At 32.1% G+C, this 15189-nt stretch overlaps 1 pseudogene; it reads left to right on the top strand.

Moving 5' to 3' along the window:
• The first annotated feature begins 445 nt into the window (after positions 1–445).
• Positions 446–1074, top strand: LOC109677198 (RNA-binding motif, single-stranded-interacting protein 1 pseudogene; annotated as a pseudogene).
• Positions 1075–15189: the final 14115 nt, after the last annotated feature.

Below are 15189 nucleotides of genomic sequence, written 5' to 3'. Positions count from 1 at the left end.
AGTCTCTGGTCCCAGCGCATCCCACAGCCCCTCCCAGTCCCAGATCCATCAGGAGTAACAAAATAGGAACAGTAGTAATTCAGGATGGGATCAACTAAGCAAAACAAACCTCTACATCTGAGGCATACAGACCAGCACCTGGTGAAGCTCTGTCAACCATACGGGAAAATTGTCCCCATAAAGGCAATTTTGGATAAGACAACAAACAAATGTAAAAGTTATCCTGCAGAAACTTAGAAAGCTTTGTCAGACCTGAAGGCCAGTGGGGTTCAAGCTTAAATGGCAAACAACCATAACAAGATTCTATGAACCTATATATTTCTAATTTGGCACCATTCATGGATGAGCAAGAACTTGAAAATATGCTTAAAGCCTTTGGACAAGTTATTTCTACAAAGATATTGCATGATTCCAGTGGCACAATCGTGGTGTTGGCTTTACAAGGATGGAATCAACTGAAAAATTGGTAGCTGTAATTGATTATTTTAATGCAAAATTGGTTAAGACCCAACAGGAGTTTCTTCTCCTACAGAACATTTATTGGGCAAGTTTGCAGATGGAGGGCAGAAGAGACAGAATCCAAGCACATATGCCCCTAATGGTAGACCATGGTATAGAGGAGAGACTGAATTGACATTTATGATCCATTCTGCTGTACAGAACAGATTTTATCCTTATCATAAAGAATTGCTAAAAGTCCAATGATCACTCAAACTTCTCTTACATTCCATATTGCATCTCCTGTATCTGCCTTCCATGTGCAAAATCCTTCTTGGATAAAACATCAGCTGTATATCTTACAGCACCCTGGTTCCCTGTTAATTCCTTCAGTGGAACATACCACGTCACTACAGCCTACATCTATAGTAGCCCCTGGCCCAGCAGATGAGTCATCTTTCACTGGGCAGCAGGGGAACATACATGACTACAACATCAGTGACGCAGTTTGCCTACTTGCCACAGTACACACATTCAGACAACAGCAGTTTCTGTTGAGGAAGCAAGTGGTCAGCAGCAGGTGGTGTAAAATCATCTAATGACCATTCTCCATATACCTTTCAAGCTAATAACTAACTGTGAGGTGTACAGAAGTGTGTGTTTTTACATAAAGAAGACTGTGAAGGCTGAACAATCATGGATTATGCTTTAGAAATTTATTGACAGTTTTGCACAGTCTCTTGAAAAGGTTATTTATAATGAAGTCAACTAAAACTATTAAGTTCTATAAGGTTCATAAAACCTTTAATTCATCTAGTAGTTGTTCCCTTGAACAGGTTTGTTTTAGTAGAAAAAAATTAACAAAAACAACAAATATTTTTATCAAATGTTATAATGAAAAAAAGGAAAAAAAAAGAAAATTTCAATTTTCTGAGTATGCACAAAGACCACATAGACTTATCCAAGTGCATGACCAGATTTTTGTGGTGGTATTCATTTTGTGTTAAAAATGATTGGCTGCTAGCTGTCTCTCTCTCTCTCTCTCTCTCTTTCTCTCTCTCTTTCTCTCTCTCTCTCTCTCTCTCTCTCTCTCTCTCTCAAGTAAATTTGGAAAATAAAAATGACTCTGCAGTTTTAATGGTAACTTCATCAAAGTCTGAAAAGCCAGTTACCAGTAGCTCCACCTAGTCTCAGCATCTTATCTTCTGTGCTCTTTTTCTTTGATGGATCAGTTTGCATTTAGGGGAATGTGTCTTTTTTGTAACTTTGCATTTAGGTTTACAACTTTAACTGATGTATGGACATACACAGATAAACAAAAAGGCATGAAGGAAAATTTGGATCCAAGCAAGGCCACACTTTTACATCATCACTACAAGTGTTCAAGTTTAAAGAAAATCTGTTTTGAAACTATGAAATTCCTGATTCATAAATACACAGTTATTTCTACTTTAGTTCTTAAGAGATAATTCACTGTATGCAGAAAAAGACATAACTTGAGACAAAGAAACACAGACATTAATTCAGTTGGATATGATTTCGCTTTTTAGTCTGGAGCCTAAAATAATGAGCAACTAAAAGATTGGGATCATTATATCATTTTCCTGGATCTTTTGGATGCACAATCAACTTGTTTAATCTTTTACATTACTTTTCTAAATTTCTTTAGTTAATGATTAGCTTTCAGGTCACAACCCAAACTATGTTGAGCAATATTTAAGTAACAACTACCTTAAAATATTCCTTTGTTATCATTTCTTTGAATAATGTATTCATTTAATGTACATTCTATTAAAGTTGATATTCATAATTTACTGCAATTCCAGTCAATCAGGCTAAAGTCTCATTATATTGATTTTTTTTTTAAATTCTGCATTTTTTGTATATTATTTTTTACATTCAATTAAGAAGATTATTGCTATGTATTATTTCATGTTTCCTTTGCCCCTTTCTTATGATCTACTTTGTTTCTCTTTTAATAGCACATAATAAATGTACTAGGTGGATGTGAAGTCATTGTGATATTTCCATATATATATGTAATATATTTTGGTCAAATTCATGCATGCTATTAATTTTTTAGCCAACATCCTCCAAAAATTTTAACACACTTTACATTTTATACATATATAATACTTTCATTACCCACCAACAACCCATACATTCTCAAATCTGTTTCCAACTTCTTCCCTCACTGAAAACAATCCCTGTTTTGCATTCTGATGAAACTTTTGAAAGGGAAGGAAATGTAAGTTTTCCATACCAATCTAAAAAATGTTAATAAGATTAAAAAGACTGAATAATAAGACTAACATAAGCTAGATACAACTGAGCCTACATGAAGTTTACCTTGAGAACAGAATCTTGAGAGTTTGTGATCTAACAATGAAAAACAATTAAGACTGGCATGTTTCTAGTGCCAGAATGGGCCTAATCAAGAATATAAAGTCTAAGAGACTGAACCACCTAAAATCATGCATACATGTAAAGATTTATACACATGATGGATATCAATTTAAAGATAAAATTAAAAGTCAGTTAAAAATTTAATATAAAACATAAAGAAATTAGTTGAAGATAAAGTAATATCTTAAGATAAAGAAATTACTTGAAGAAAGCAATGAAAATTAACCAGGATACATGAAAGTGTACTGAAAAATAAATCATTAAAACTGTATTGATGAAAAGCAGAAGATATTGCAGAGAAAGAAATGAAACCAAATCATATAACAGAATGAACAAAAATGAATTATGAAAATAAATAGATATAATATATTGAACCCTTCAAAATTGAGGAAAAATTAAAATCCAACAAAAATAGAGAGTAGGAAAATATGTATTACCTTAAAAAAGTGGGGAATAGTCACAAAAATCTAATTTGGCTCTTAAGCAGTGTGTAGAGGAAATCTTTCTGCAAAATATATAATTTTAAGGAAGATAACTGAGCTCACAGTGAAAAATTCAATTAATGTAACTGCCTGTTCTTAGTGCTAACATGGACCTGACTGTGGTATTAAAGGACTTATGTTTGGATACATACACAAGAAAAAAACACTATACAAATATTATAATCCAAAACATATTGTAATTAAGAAATAAAAATACTTTCAAAAGAGAATAGAAAGAAAAATATTAATGAGAAACTGATGGAAAATCTTCATTAAAATTAAAGTATTTAGAGAAAAATAACGAACATATAAATGAAGTAAACATGATGGTGCATATCACTGTAATCATAAAATTGAAAAAAACACACAGGTATTAGATAATATGCATTCAAAAGTCAAGATTGAATTTAGAATCAGAGAAACATCTGAAAACTATAAATAGCAATATTTGGAAAGTCTGAGTCATGAGACAGGCCTCAGCTAACTGTTACCTATTGTAGTATACATGAATATGAAATGAAAAGTGAGATTTTAAGAGAGGATCTAACCTGAAAATTAAAAATTGAACCAAGAAGGCAACATATTTCCAGTTTCAACTTTAATCTTGTCTAAATAAAAGAAGTTCACAGTTATCACATGTCAATTGAAAGACAAGTTCATAGAAAAAATGACATTCAGATTTAAAGTTTTACTAAGAAACAAGAAATGAATTATGTGGAAAAAGCAATAATAGAAATCAAAGTGTGCATGGAAGAATAATGAACAAAACATGTACCTGATTAGAACATGACCTCAATTTTCAAGGAGGTATCTATGACTTCTCCAAGTTGCTCAAATTCTATTATGTTCTATTCTCATGCACACTTCTCAATATACTTCCTCTCCATCCTTATAACATTTCATATTCTCTTTAAATGCATGGTAATATATAACAGTATCTAAAAATATTTTTATTTCAGTTTTGTCTCAACACTTCTAATAGCACTTGCCTGAAATTCTCATGTTTTATTCTAGGCCTAATATCATGTTTGGAACATGTACTCAATTTCTTGTGAGATTTCAATTGTAGGGCTCCAAGATACTCAAATTCTAATATTCTCTGGTCATCTTCAGGTGAAATGGGTTTAGAAGCAAGCTTATGATGATATGATAATTCATCTTTTCCATTCTGTTTCTGTTTTAAAGATGCTCATTGCATTTTACCTAAGTCTACCTGCTATAAAAATTTGATTATTAAGTGCAAATATTGCTGTCTTATTTAATAAATATCAAGACTGTGGGCTTTCCTTCTTTGTTGGTTTAAGTCTTCTGATATTTTCTTTCCTTTTTAGGATGCCATGGCAATGGTCTGTTTTCTGACAGACTATGATAAGTACTTTTCTACGCCTTACGTGTTTTTGAATTATTCATTCTTTACCATTCTTATACCAATATATTTTCTTTCCCTGTTTTTAATGAATTTATAATTTTGAATATTTTATATCCCAGTCTTGGACTATTCTCTCATTTGTAACATTGACAATTTTCTAAATTTTTTATTCTGAAATATGAACCTTCCTGTACATTCAAAGTTTCTAGATAGACTGTCTGCATGCAGAGATGATTTCACACCTCCCTGGGAAAATATTATTTCACATTTAAGAATTTTTATAAGTTTAAATTATTTGTGTTCCTTACGGAAATAACAGTATAGCTGATGTAGGTTGTGCTATTTTTGTGTTTTGTTGTTTTTGGTACATGTTGTATTAAGAAGTGTGAGTCTCCATGGAAGTGCAGGAAATCATCAGAGACTACTTCAAGAACCTATAACCTAATAAATATGAAAACCTTGAAGAAATGGATAGATTTCTAGATATTTATAATAATCAAAAACTGAACCAAGAGGACACTAATGACCTGAATAGATCATTAAAACAAAATGAAATTGAAGCAGCAATAAACAGTCTCACAAAAAAGAAAAGTCCAGGACCTGATGAATGCTCTGCTGAATTCTATCAGACATTTAAAAAGAAGTAATACCAACCCTCCTTAAACTGTTCCATGAAATAGACAGGAAAGCAAAACTCTCTAATACATTTTATTAAGCCAACATTACAGTCATCACAAAACCAGGTAAAGACACTTCCAAAAAGGAGAACTAGAGGCCAATCTCCTTTTTTTTTTTTCATTTTTCTTTTATTATTCATATGTGCATACAAGGCTTGGTTTATTTCTCCCCCCTGCCCCCACCCCCTCCCTTACCACCCACTCCACCCCCTCCCGCTCCCCCCCTCAATACCCAGCAGAAACTATTTTGCCCTTATCTCTAATTTTGTTGTAGAGAGAGTATAAGCAATAATAGGTAGGAACAAGGGGTTTTGCTGGTTGAGATAAGGATAGCTATACAGGGCATTGACTCACATTGATTTCCTGTGCGTGGGTGTTACCTTCTAGGTTAATTCTTTTTGATCTAACCTTTTCTCTAGTACCTGCTCCCCTTTTCCTATTGGCCTCAGTTGCTTTAAGGTATCTGCTTTAGTTTCTCTGCATTAAGGGCAACAAATGCTAGCTAGTTTTTTAGGTGTCTTACCTATCCTCACCCCTCCCTTGTGTGCTCTCGCTTTTATCATGTGCTCATAGTCCAATCCCCTTGTTGTGTTTGCCCTTGATCTAATGTCCACATATGAGGGAGAACATACGATTTTTGGTCTTTTGAGCCAGGCTAACCTCACTCAGAATGATGTTCTCCAATTCCATCCATTTACCAGCGAATGATAACATTTCGTTCTTCTTCATGGCTGCATAAAATTCCATTGTGTATAGATACCACATTTTCTTAATCCATTCGTCAGTGCTGGGGCATCTTGGCTGTTTCCATAACTTGGCTATTGTGAATAGTGCCGCAATAAACATGGATGTGCAGGTGAGGCCAATCTCCTTAATGAACATTTATGCAAAAAGACTAAATAAAATAATGGCAAGTTAAATTCAACAACATATCAAAAAGATCATTCACCATGACCAAGTTTGCTTCATCCCAAGAATGCAGGGGTAGTTAAACATATGAAAATCAGTACATGTAATACAGCACATTAACAGAAGCAAAGACAAAAACACTTGATCATATCAATATATGCAGAAAAAGCCTTTGATAAGATCCAACACCATTTCCTGATAAAAGGCCTAAGAAAAGTAAGACTAGAAGGAATGTACCTCAACATTATAATAGCTACATATGAAAAAAATATAGACAACATTATACTTAATTGGAAAAACTGAAATGATTCCATCTAAAATCAGGAAAGAGACAAGCATGACCCTATCCCCACTCCTATTCAACATAGTACTGGAATTCCTAGCCAGAGCAATAAGGCAAGAAAAAGAAATAAAAGGAATAGAAACAGGTAAAGAAATTGTCAAAATATCCCTATTTGCAGATGATATGATTCTATACCAAGACCCAAAAACTCTACACAAAAAGTCCTAGACACCATCAACAGCTATAGCAAGGTTGCAGGATATAAAATCAACTTACAAAAATCATTAGCTTTTCTATACAATAGTAATGAACAAAATGAGAAAGAATATATGGAAAAAATTCCATTTCAATAGCTTCAAAATAAGCAAGTATCTAGGAATAAATTTAACAAAAGATGTAAATGATCTCTGCAAGGAAAGCTATAAACCCCTGAACAATGACATTGAGGAAGACTATAGAAGGTGGAGATATCTCCCATGTTCATGGATAGGTAGATTCAACATAGTAAAAATGGCTATGCTACCAAAGCAATCTACATGTTGAATGCAATTCCCAACAAATTCCCAATGATATTCCTCAAAAAGATTGAAAAATCTACCCTAAAATTCATTTGGAAACACAAGAGACCACAAATAGCCAAGGCAATATTCAGCAAAAAGAACAATGCTGGAGGTATCACAATATCCAACTTCAAACAATGAAAACAGCATGGTACTGGCACAAAAACAGAAATGAAGACTAGTGGAACAGAATAGAGGACACAGAAAGGAATTTAAACAACTATACCCAACTTATTTTTGACAAGGTGCTGAAAATATATGATGAAGAAAACACAGCCTTTTCAACAAAAATTGTTGGAAAACTGGATAGCCATCTGCAAAAACTAAAATTAGATCTAAATTCATCACTCTGTACTAGTATTAATTCAAAATGGATGTTAGATGAGTGTTTAATATTAAGGTAGAAAATACATTGGTTACATTGTACTAAGAAATAACTAATTTTAAAAATGAGGTAACATAAGAGAAAGTAATTTTTAGTGACTGTGGGAACAGATATTTTCATCTATTTTCTAGAAATAAGGAAAAAATTTAGTAGGATAAATTTTTAAAAACTCCATGTGCCTGTATTAATATATTATTAAAAAATGACCACTAAATTTAGATTTAATATTTTCAAATTTTCATGAATAAATCATATAATTAAAATCAAATCAGCATCATCAAATGACAAAAGCCAGTGGAAAGGACAAATTATTAGGTTATCATAACCTGATTTCCATTATAAGTATACCTGAAAAAGACCTGGATATGTTATAATTGGAAAAATTCAAGGAACTCACAAGTCAATTGGCTCAAGAAGGTGATGACATTTTATGTGCATTGGGAAGAGCCAGTCTTCATACATTAAATAATCATATTACTGTTCATAGATATAAACAAAAAATCAATGAAACATGCCTTCTAACAGAAAAAAATAAATTATAATGTGATAAAAGAATTAAGGAAACAGTAATCTGGTGTTGAAAAAAATATACTCAGATATGTACATTAAAGAACTGAAAACTACATCACTCTATCAATTCCACAGACAAAAAAAATCAGAAAACAAATATTTACAAGCTACTCTTTATATACCTGGGTAATATTGAACAAAGTCCACACCTTAATTCAGATGTAATCCCTGGGAATTTTAGGAAACCTGTATCATAAATGTCAAAACACACCATAAATTTTGACAGTAAGATATTGGGATACAATGCTATTGCTATACAAATTTGTAAAAATTGCCTTCAATCTGCTCAAAATAATGGGTCAACTGCTACTTTCTGAATTCATACATACATGCTCTAATAAAATCAAGTTGCAGTAAGATATAAATTTCAAAGAGCAAACTAATGTGCAGAATTAGTGGAAATTTTAGGTAGAAGGAATTAAATTGTTTAATAAAGATTTTTATCTACTTGCAAATTTTTCAGTATTTGAAAACATCTATTTTACTTTGTCCAAGATATGTCCAGAGACATAGGATAATTTTGGTTTTTCATGATGGGCTCTGGGAGTAAGAATGAAATGTTCACAAGCAAAGACATATGTGCAAATATCTGACTCTTTTAAGATAATTTAAAACCTTTTAGTCTGACAATTAAAAAAACTTGTATATATTCAAAATTTAAATGTATATGAGACATATTTACTATATAAAGTAATTTTATGTCATTGAGAATAAAATTTCATATCAATTTATATAGCTGTTGTTTATTTACACAAATACTCTTGTGTTTAGATATTTCTATACATCATTTACAACTAAATGATGAATTTGGGATCACTGAGGTACTGTGCAGTATTTCAAAAACTCCTAAAGTAAATGCAATGTATTTTCTTTACTTTCTAGTATAATTTTTTTGACATCATGAAATGTTTAAATTGTTATGTTTACATATTTGAATATCATTATCATTATATTTGATGAGCTTCTTTGATACATGGCAATCTTTAATCTTTCAATTCAATTTATTTGATTATGATTAAATTCACCATACCATACCATCATTTTTAAATTTTTCAATTACATTTTCAAATTCCATTTATTAGTTGAAGAATGAATCAAATCATGCTAATATATAGGTTGTATTTAAAATTTGATTCCAAATAGTTGTTCAAAAGTTTGCAAAAATTGACCTCAGAGGTATCAAATATGGAGAGCCAGGGAGTTTTGGATAGAATTTCATTTGACTTTTGAATATTATGTAAAAACACAAGCAATTATGGGCCTTCATTCACTGTGTTGAGAAAAATTCTTAGTACTCTGTTAAAAATTTAATCAATTGAAATGATTGATGAGAATTGAATAATTGTGTGAATGCATACTTTATGTACAGAGAGAAGGTCAGACATTAATTTAAAATATTTAATATTACTATGATCCATAATTATTCATGATATGTTAGGGGGTAACAGAGATTAGAAATGTGAACAATTTTGAGGGAAATATTTTATTTTCCAGAAGAAAAATAATGACCAGAAGAAAAATTCATCTGCCAGATATTGAAAAGCCATTGTGAAGCAAGACACATGTGGTATACTATGAGTAAGTAGTGAGACTGGCCTGAGATGACTGTTATTTTGCCACAAAAGAAACACAGAAGTTTTAGGTCTTTGAAATAATGGAGCAAAAGGCAACTACACAGACCAGATGCTCACAGTACTAGGCTTGGCCTAGGCAAAGGCAGTCAGATACATACAACAAATTAACATAAATTCTTAATAATACCCAACTTCAAAGTATATTACAAAGCAATAGCAATAAAAACAGCATGGTACTGGCACAAAAATAGATGTGAAGACCACTGGAATAGAATAGAGGACCAGGATATTAATCCACAGTGCTATAACTACCTCATTTTTGACAAAGGTGCCAAACATATATCATGGAGAAAAGACAGCCACTTCAACACATGTTCCTGGGAAAAGTGGTTATCCATCTGCAAGAAACTGAAACTAGATCAATGTCTATAACCATGTACTAGTATCAACTCAAAATGGATAAAAACCTTAATATCAGACCTGAAACTCTGAAGTTAGTACAGGAAGGAGCAGTAAAAACTCTGCATCTAATAGGTATAGGCAAAGACTGCCTCAATAGAACCCTAGCGTCTCAGCAACTAAGAGAAAGGATGGAAAAATGGGACTTTTTAAAATTAAAAAGTGTCTGCACAACAAAAGAAATGATCCCTAAACTGAGGAGACTACCCACAGGGTGGAAGAAAATATTTACCAGCTACACACCAGACAAAGGACTGATAAAAAGAATATACAGGGAACTCAAAAACTAAACTCTCCCCAAATTAATAAACCAATAAAAAATGGGCAACTGAACTAAACAGAAATTTCCCAAAGAAGAAATTCACATGGCCAAAAACACATGAAAACATGTTCACCATCTCTAACCATAAAGGAAAGCAAATCAAAATCACACTAAGATTCCACCTCACCCCTAGTTAGAATAGCTATTATCACAAACACCACCACCAATATGTGTTGGTGAGGATGTGGGGAAAAAGGAACCCTTGTACACTGCTGAAGGGAATGCAAGCTGTTGCAACAACTTTGGAAAAACATTTGGAGGCTTCTTAAAAATCTAAACACAGACCTGCCTTATGATCCAGCAATCCCACTCCTGGGGATATACCCAAAGGATTGCAACACATGTTATTCCAGAGGCACTTGCACGCCCATGTTTATTGCAGCACTATTCATGATTGCCAAGTTATGGGAACAATCAAGATGACCCACTATTAATGATTGGATCAGGAAAATGTGGTATTTGTACATAATGGAATTTTACTCAGTCATGAAGAAGAATGAAATCTTATCATTCTCAAATAAATGGATGGAACTGGAAAACATCATTCTGAGCAAAGTTAGCTATTCTCAGAAGAGCAAAAATCATATGTTCTCCCCCTATGTGGACTTTAGATCTAGGGCAAATACAGTAATGTGGTTGGACTTGGGTCACAAGGCAAAGGGAGAGCACATAACGGAGATATGGTAATAGGTAGAAAACCCAAAACATGAAAGCATTTGATGTCCCCACTCCAGAGGAACTAATACAGAAACCTTAAAGCAACAGAGGTAAACATGAGAAGGGTAGCAGGAAGCAATGTAAAGTTCAGGTAGAGATGAATTCACTTGGGTTGTAACACATTTGTACATGAAAGCAATGCTAGCAATCTCTTTGTATAGCTATCCTTAAGTCAACTAGCAGAAATGCTTTGTCTTCATTATTATGCTTATGTCTTCTCTTCAACAAAATTAGAGATAAGAGCCAAATAGGTTCTTCCTGGAAGCTATAGGTGGAGGGAAGAGGATAGGGAAAGGGGACAGCATGGAGAAATGACCCAAACATGTGAATAAATTATTATAACAAAAGAGGAACAAAAACATTATCATATAAAACATATGAAGTCTGATTATAGAAAGAAAATAAATAATTTCCCTATAATAAGAAGAAAATTAAAAAGTATATATGGTAATATATGCTTAAACATTCATTGCAAGTAGTATAAAAACACAAAAGCAATTTCAGAATTGAATATTTAAATTAAAATATGACATACACAGATTATGAATAGATACAAATCATGGCTTGGAAATATCTGTTAAAGTTTTACAAAGTCACAAATAAAGGATATCCCCAAACTCACAGAAAAGAAACTATTATTCTAAGAGGATACCTCAACTCTGCACACAAAAAGTTTTCCAGCACAACTGAAATTCTTTTTTTTTTCTTTTTCTTTTATTATTCATATGTGCATACAAGGCTTGGTTCATTTCTCCCCCCTGCCCCCACCCCCTCCCTTACCACCCACTCCACCCCCTCCCTCTCCCCCCCCCTCAATACCCAGCAGAAACTATTTTGCCCTTATTTCTAATTTTGTTGTAGAGAGAGTATAAGCAATAACAGGAAGGAACAAGGGTTTTTGCTGGTTGAGATAAGGATAGCTATACAGGGCATTGACTCACATTGATTTCCTGTGCGTGGGTGTTACCTTCTAGGTTAATTCTTCTTGAGCTAACCTTTTCTCTAGTACCTGTTCCCCTTTTCCTATTGGCCTCAGTTGCTTTTAAGGTATCTGCTTTAGTTTCTCTGCACAACTGAAATTCTTAATGAGAGTCTCAGTTCAGAAGGAGAAAGAAAACCAAGGTGGTTACATATTCCTACTCTCAGGTTAGGACTAAATTAGTGTAATAATGATGGACATTAATCAGAAAAGAATGAGTACTCATATCTGGATAGAAAATATATTGTGATTAATGAGATAAGAAAATAATTTCATACAGTCAATGTAAAGTGGTAAGTATATATGAGACTACTGAAAGTAGCTAACTAAATTACAATTTTACAAAGAAAAGAATCTAGAAGACAAATCAAATAATTATTCCACCACAAGTAAACATGCCCAAATAATTATGAAAATAAGGTGCCAATATCTAGATAAAATCTACTGGGACCAGTGAAAGTCAGGGATTCAGTTAAAATCTATAAAATACAAACAAAGAGAAAAACATGTAATCTGGACAGGGTGCATTTTTAAACTGACCTAAACTCCTGTTTGAAAATTTGACTCTTACCTGGACAAAACAGAAGTTTGTGGAAGTTTCTACATTCGTAAAATTAAAATGAATTAAGGTGGACATGTATTTTGCAGAAAGATTTGACTAAGATAAGAAATAAAGGATTTACAGAAGTTAACAATAGATATGAATAAATATATATGTGTATATATTTTTCAGATAATAAAGTAAAATATATTGTGAATACAAAGATAAACCATGCTTAGTTGACAGGAACAATGAAAGGCTAAAATAACACATGAGAGAAAGAGTGGTAAGTAGATAGTACCAGCAAACACTCATTAAGCAATCAAGTCATCATATAACCAAATAATCATAAAGAAAATGCCAACCTAGAAAAAATATCTACTGCAACTTTCAGAGTTCAAGGAAAAGTTACTTTGTACCATGAATCCAGGAAATGCTTTTTTAAAATAGGATACCTGTAAAGGGAAACTATCATTCTTGCCCAAGCTGGATCTTATTGAGCCTGCATGAAGTTAATCCTAACAACAGAATTGTGACAGTTTCTGACATTTAAATGAAAGCAAAACAATATGGCCTCAATGGGCCTAATCCAGGGTATAAGGTTTAAATTGTTGGCATAATTTTAAAGCAAATAAATTTAAAGCACATAAAACATGACATTTTGATATTAGAACATAAACATTCTGAGGAAAGAGTTGAGAAATAATTTAGAGGATCAAATGTAGTCATAAGTATATATGTGAGAATGCTGTAAAATGGATATAACACTTAAACTGAAAAGAGTCCAGAAGACAATAATCAAAAGATTAGCTCACTGTGTGTCAGGACACTAATAAAGGAACAAATAAAAAATAGATATATTCTAATAAATTTCCAAACTTCATTTACAGATTGAAATTTGTATAAATATGTAGAAATGATAGAAACTATCTTATCTGTAGAACATTAATTACCAGACACCTTTAAGAATAATCCTAAGCATTGGGTAGTTAGATTTCACCAGAACAATGTTAGAAAAGTGGACTGGAAATTTTTATCCTCAAATGAAAAAGCAAACCAACTTGAGCACATTTTCACAGTCCCTGGATAGGCCTAAATTAAGATATTAAAGATTTCCATTAATAAAAGTTATAAATTTGAAGATAAATTCAAACAAAAAGAGATTTATATACTACAGAATGAAATATGTTAAGATTGAAAAACATTATTATGAAGAAGTAAAAAATACTAATAAGAAATATGAGAGATTGATCAAAAGGAATCATTAAAATTGCATGGAAAATTAAAGAAATTCCAGACAACAGATATTAATAACTTCATTCATCATATATGAGAATGATCAAAAATAGATGATAAAATTAAGTAGTTATAATTAACAGTATTTATCAAAATTCAGGGATAAATTTGAAATTCAACAATTATAGAGAATAAGCAAAATATATTACCTAGTCATACAGGCCTAATATGGTTATTAAAAAGTGGGTAAATGGAAGTTAATACAAAAATATGTAATTTCAGTAAGATTTGAACATGCAGTGTGTAATTAAACTAAGATGTCTTCATGTTCTCACCATCAGCATGAGCCTAGGATGTGGTATAAAAGACTTACTAAAGATGAAAACCCCTGAAAGCAAGCAAATAATGTACACATATATAACAGCACAAAATAATTTATAAAACATAAAAATGAATATTTTGAAAGAAAAAGTATAGAATAAGGATTGTAAGAAAAACTATTCAAAACAGATTATTAAAATGAAAATTTATAAAGATGGGAAAATTCCAGATGACATAAATAATGTAATCATGCAGTATTTATCACAATATTCATAAAATTAAATCAAATATTTAGGTGTTAGGCAACATAAAATTCCAAAGCCATGAAATTTTAATATCTTTAATCTCATTTTATATTGTTAAATATTGGAAGGTATTCGAAAAAGAGTTGGCTCTTAAATTTATGTCTCCCTTTAATCAAGTGTTAGTTTGGTACATTGGTAATTCCTGATAGATAACTTGTAACCAAATATCATATTTGGACATTTTCTATTATTGTGGTACTGAGGTTACATCGTGAAATTTACCAAAGTTCTTACAATACAGTACAAGACATCATCGATGAATTCACCCCCCCCATCATTCACCTTTAACCCCCTTCTCTCATTCATTGAACAGTTTTCACATTTCACATATGAGTGCATAATATTTGCACCATAATCACTCCTACATCTTTTCCATACATCTTCCCTCTCAAAGTGCAGACAGCACTAGTTTTACCTTTCGCTTCTCTGTTTTGAAAAAAAAGACATTTTCACTTGTATAATGTAGCTACTCAGGAAGCTTCATTGTGATATTTCCATGTATATATGTACTTTAACCTGAATATGTTCATTCCCTCTATTTCCTTCTCTTCTACTTTGGTCTCGTTCTTATGTTGATTTTAACAGGTTTATATATTCTATATTCATTCTTATATAGAGGGTATATCAACTATATTCACCTTCTTAACTTCCTTCTT

Source organism: Castor canadensis, chromosome 13, assembly GCF_047511655.1.
Source record: "Castor canadensis chromosome 13, mCasCan1.hap1v2, whole genome shotgun sequence".
Lineage (NCBI taxonomy): Eukaryota > Metazoa > Chordata > Mammalia > Rodentia > Castoridae > Castor > Castor canadensis.
Note: the sequence above shows the minus strand (reverse complement) of the source record. Positions and strands in the feature narration are given on the sequence as shown.